Source organism: Pyxicephalus adspersus, unplaced genomic scaffold, assembly GCF_032062135.1.
Source record: "Pyxicephalus adspersus unplaced genomic scaffold, UCB_Pads_2.0 Sca372, whole genome shotgun sequence".
NCBI lineage: Eukaryota > Metazoa > Chordata > Amphibia > Anura > Pyxicephalidae > Pyxicephalus > Pyxicephalus adspersus.
In genome coordinates this window covers 10,657-15,999 of record NW_027317379.1, presented here as the reverse complement: position 1 = coordinate 15,999, position 5,343 = coordinate 10,657, and the positions used below count along the sequence as shown (strand labels likewise).

Here is a 5,343-nt window from a genome sequence, read left to right as displayed (position 1 = left end):
CTGCCATGATTTGTGTATGTTTAATTGATATTTACCAACACATCCAATCAATCCTTGTCCAACTGGAAACACAAAATTTGGTTGCTCTATCAAAATGTTTCTTTTGCTTACATAGATGACAAAAGTCACTTCACTTTCCAGTCCTGTGTTCCTGTGGGTTTCCATGTAATGATGACGTAAGCAGGGTCCTTTCTGGTTCTAGAAAAAAGTTTGAAACAGTGATGTCCGAGGCTATTGTAAACACATTTGCAGAGTTTTTGTTTTTTTGCACCTGGAAATGACACCAGCAAGCAGCATAGACAAAGATAAGTATAACTCCAAGAAAAGTTTCTCCAACAGGTAATTAAACAACCTACAAAGCTTTAACACTGACACATTGATTATAGTACATTGTATTGGAGATAGAAAGCAGGAAGAAGATGCATTTGCAGTCGCATTTGCGCTCACTGACCTCTGTAGAAACAGGCAATGTGGGTCTATACTTCCTCAAAGTTTATGACTAAAAACACATTCAAATTACTTCTTATTTGCTAGCTGATTTTGTTCCCCCACCGCTAGCAAGGACTTAGCAGCCTGCTAACGATCTAATCTGTAATAAAAACACATGGTGGGTGCTCAAGAAAAAGGAGTAAGTAGAGTGCTGAGACAGAACTTGATTATGTTTACCACCTATCAAATAAATTGCTCCACAGTGCCTGGAGCTAAAGAGGTCAATGAGGGGTTGATTTGAAGTTTATTCATGATTTATTAAGAATATGTACATTTTTGAATATATATAGCCTAATCAGAAGTCTACTACCCATAGGCATGCTCCACTTGCTCATTGCTACATTTTAAATACTCGTTGGCATGCAATGGTAACTTGCATTATCTGAAACATAAAAATAAAATAAAGCGGGAGCAGGTGGGTGTTCTCTGTAATGTACATAGAGCACTGCATTGCAGAGATCAGTATATGATCCCGGCATACCAGGCTGACAGGAATGAATAAAACGAGACATAAGATTATGATGCTTGAAGATCCTGAATTTGGAAGAGGGCTGGATGAAGATGTTGGCACCAGTGTAGAAGTGGGGAGAGGTGAGTTTAAGTAAAAAATTCAAGGTAAGTTTATTTTTATTAATTATTTTATCTTTTAGGACCTATCTGCTCGTATTTTTATATTTTTAGGTTTAGTTCCACATTAAAGATGAAATACAAGCAAAAGCGACCTAACTCCAACCTTTGGATGTACGTAGCACTACTTAGTTACCACATGCTGCAGCTGCGTTCCCTTTAATGCGATTCTGGGTAATAATGCACCATATTTATGTCTCCCGCAAGTGCTCGAGGTCAAATTAATTAAACAGGAAGAAACCTAGAGTGACAATTAACAGCAACACCTGCAAATCAAAGTCTCATTACAGCCCATACTTCCATCTTTTCATTAGTGTCTGGCAGCAGAATAACCGGTAACCAGGAGATAAATGCATCAATCAGTATGACTAACAAGATGGGTAGTAAATTATTACATGGTAATAGAATTATGCACTGACATACACATGCAATAAAGATCTTTCTTGTTATTTCAGAATCCACCCCATATTGTCAATCAGAGCTGTGCTGCTTACGGGGCAATTACTTCGGTATTAATTCTAACCGCTCAGTGATCCTTATACCAGGGCCAGAATATGTGAAGGCCTATCAATTTTCATTGCTGGCAGGGAAGTAAAATCAAGTGTAAACTAAGATTAGCAGTTTATTTAATAATTTATTCTTATTTATATCTAAATATACAGTGAAAGGCCAGGGGGTGAACACAACTAATCATTTTATGGTATGAATAGATTATCATGGGATAAAGAATGCATATTGGGCATGGTGCCTCATTTGTTGGTGGGATCAGGTCAACTAGATGATTTCAGGTCTACTATAATGGACATTGAATATTGGAATACACCACAGTCAATCCTGGGAGAAATGGTCTGCAGTTCTGTCCGGTACGCCCCCCCAAGCTGGGTCCTTCTTCTTTTGACCCCGCTGGTGGGTCCAACTGTCCGACAGGGGGTTGGGGGTCCCTTCTCTGAGCAATACTTATTACATATGTCTATAGTAGCAACATAATATTTAGGACATAATATCAGCAATAAATAAACTAAACCATTTCATGGTATTTCCTGCATAAAATGTAGAAAATGAGTGATTTTCATTTCCAAAAACATTCGAAAGGACAAGGGTTGTCCATCCTGCTTCCTGCTGTAGAAAACATTGTGCCGTTTATTATGCAGAGCTGTTAATAATTGTTTAAGGGTCCCAAAGGTTCAACTACCATTGAACAATATTTTCCAATAATGATGAAATGTGGTCCAAAACCTCTGGCCTTAAAGTGTATGTAAATCCATGAATAAAATGGAATATTCCACTTTATTGTTCATTGGGATAAGGAGGAGGAATCCATTTTCCTTTTGAAGGCTGAAAAATTTTTTAGCGAGTACAGAAAGTGTTTGTGGATCTTGCCAGAAATCCCACATTCTTATTTAATTTGAACTCAGAAGACAGCAAAGCAAGACTGGGAATTGTAAGTATTTTTCTATGGGCTGAAATGAAACACACAGAGTGGGCCCATCAAGATAAGAGGAACCCCAATAATTCACCATGTAATGGAAACAAGCAAGGATACAAACGTCTAAAGTCCGGCTGTGTGCCAGCCATTCCCCCTCCTTCAAACAAGGAAGATATGAGGGTAAACATAAATGAAAAAGAAATTCCATGGAATTCAATGGAAAAGAAACTAGGAATAAATAAAATAAAGCAGCCTAAAAATAAACGAAAATGAAAACAACTGCCCCATCTAAGGGCTTGAAAGCTGCAATATATACTTTTTTGTTCGTTTGTGCAAGGTCTTTGTCTCTTGTAAAGAAAGCTTTTCTGTATATATACTATACATATATTCTGTATACAATATATACATATATACTACAGCTTGAAAAGACACTTATCACCCTATATAAAATAATGGGGTGAGAAAATATGGTTATTGTTTGCTATGCAAATTATTTGGAGCATGCACTATTGTCTTGCAAATAACCACTTGATCTTGATCTGTTTTTTTGGTGGTTCCCCTCTGCCTAGGAGATTGTGGTGTTCCAGTAATTCCTCTTATATCTTCAATGGTATTAAATAAATAAAAAATTTGGAATGGATGATGGAAACCCTTTAGGATGAGCACAGATGGTGTGCAGATTTGGGAACTCGATGCAAGGACTGTAAAGGCTCATCATAATAGGTACAGCAGATGTATATACCTGGGAACTCAGCAAGGATATTGGTGACGCCTCATAATAGGCACAGGAGGTGTATAGACCCAGAAACTCAGTACGGGGATAATGGAAACCCCTCATGAAGGGCGCAGTAGATGTACAGATCCATCTACAGATCCAGGGACTTAGCACAAAAATATTGGTGACCCCTCATAATGGGCACAGGAGGTGTGCAGACATGTAGAAACTCTGTACAGTGATAGTGGGGGTCCCCAATAATGGGCACACCCAGTAATAGTAGAGTCCCCCCTTATAAAAGCCACAGCAGGTGTACAGACCTGGAATAAACTAACCTGGGCTTTTAGGGTTGAAGGACAGATTCACACATGTACATTGCAGTATTGTTTAATACTGCATTGCAAGTCAGCATTTTGGGTTGTATTGCATTGTTTTAAATGGCAACTCAACATACAGATACAATAAAAAAAAAATTCCTTTGCCATAAAGTTATAATAAATACATAATTGGAATCTTTGGGGGGTTAGGTGCAAAAACATTCCAACCTTTTGTGCACTGGGAGCACTTTAGGCTCAAAATAATTTGTTCTTCTTAACGTAAAACACACAAAAACATGCGTGTTTACCTACCACAGGTGTACATGGACCTTAAAAGATCTCAGAACTATGAGGAAAAAGTTTGTTCTTTGTTCAAACATTTCCTCCTGAAATTCTGACCATATTTTTTCTTTGTTGCTTTTTGGTATTCCTGAAATGCATTTCATCATTCTTTGCTTTCCCACTCTTCTACCTGTAACATGACACTGTGCCTGCTTAGGTCCTTTGTGTTTTGTTGAGTGGATTTAAAGAGCTGTCCCCTTTAAGAGCTCAGCGCCTCTCCCCTACAGATTATTGCAGCTGCTCCTGTGAAAGTTTCTGCATTCGCCCTCCTTCTGTCATTCTTACTTTTCCGCATTGTGGAGACAGCAAGCTGGATTTCGCCTTCCCTTCTGCAGCCAGGTGTCCTCCACCGAGGCCAGGTAGGTGCCATAACCCTCTTGATCTGTGTCACCTGCACAACAGGATGTAAAACTTTCACAGTCATCCACCTGCTTCCTGGTCAATGCATTTCCATAACTAGATCCGTCTATGTCTGGGCAAGCCAAGCCTTGCTTATGCAATGGCCAGGTTATTTACTTTTTGGTGGAACACCTTTCGCCCCTTATTGTATACTACACTCCTTTAAAAAATTGTTCATTACCGATATATAAAAAGAAATTCAGGGGCAATACTGCATTTACTTTACCTGAATATAAAGAAATGTTTTTGGATCTCCAGTCTTTTTGCTTTGGAAAAAGGGGCTAAAAATATTCTGTGGGTCGTACGTTATTGCGATACCTAATCAATGGGCTTTGGGATTTTGTGTCATGGAAGCTGCACTTGGAGATTGAATCCCTGGTTCTTAAAGAGGGCTGAGATGTTTGTATTCTGTATTAATTCCTCTGAATACGAAGACCATTTCTCTTATGGGCCATCAGTAGTCAAATTTGGCTGATGGATCTCAGGGTGACATAAAGAGAAATCAGTTGGACTGATTTGGAATTCTTATCTGACAGCTATGGTTCCACCCAAAGATAAATCAGCACAGGAGGTGTTTCCTTCCCATTCTTTAGCATTATTATACACAAATGATCCAGACATGAATGTTTATGAACGGTCAATACGACTTTGCACACTCTGCCCATTGCATATATGTATGGCCCGTGCACATATGTCAGCTCTACAGACACCTACATAAAACTAAACCCCTATCATATATGATACCCTACATGCCAAAAGATTTGTATTTTAAATTTAATAATATAGCTCAATCTGCTTGTGCTGTGCCAATGGACAATGAAGAGCAACAAAAGACTTCAAAGTCTTTCCTTTTGTCAGCGTCTTCCATGCAAGACACCTGATTTGGCTGACCTTCCATCTCAATGGGAAGCTGCTGTGTAGGTGTTTTAAAAGAATCTGATGTCAAGTTAAATTTAGGTACTTGCACTAGCTGCATAAAAAAGTACATTAGAAATACATAACTTCATTATTGATTTTATATCTGCTTG

At 38.6% G+C, this 5,343-nt stretch overlaps 1 long non-coding RNA gene across 1 annotated transcript; it reads right to left on the bottom strand.

The window, feature by feature from the left end:
* Nucleotides 1-4: 4 nt before the first annotated feature.
* Nucleotides 5-4,368, bottom strand: LOC140345033 (uncharacterized). The gene is made up of 2 exons (XR_011923735.1): nucleotides 4,202-4,368; nucleotides 5-271 (listed from the first exon to the last, which is right to left on the bottom strand). It is a non-coding gene; the product is annotated as an uncharacterized lncRNA (long non-coding RNA).
* Between the last annotated feature and the right edge of the window lie 975 nt (nucleotides 4,369-5,343).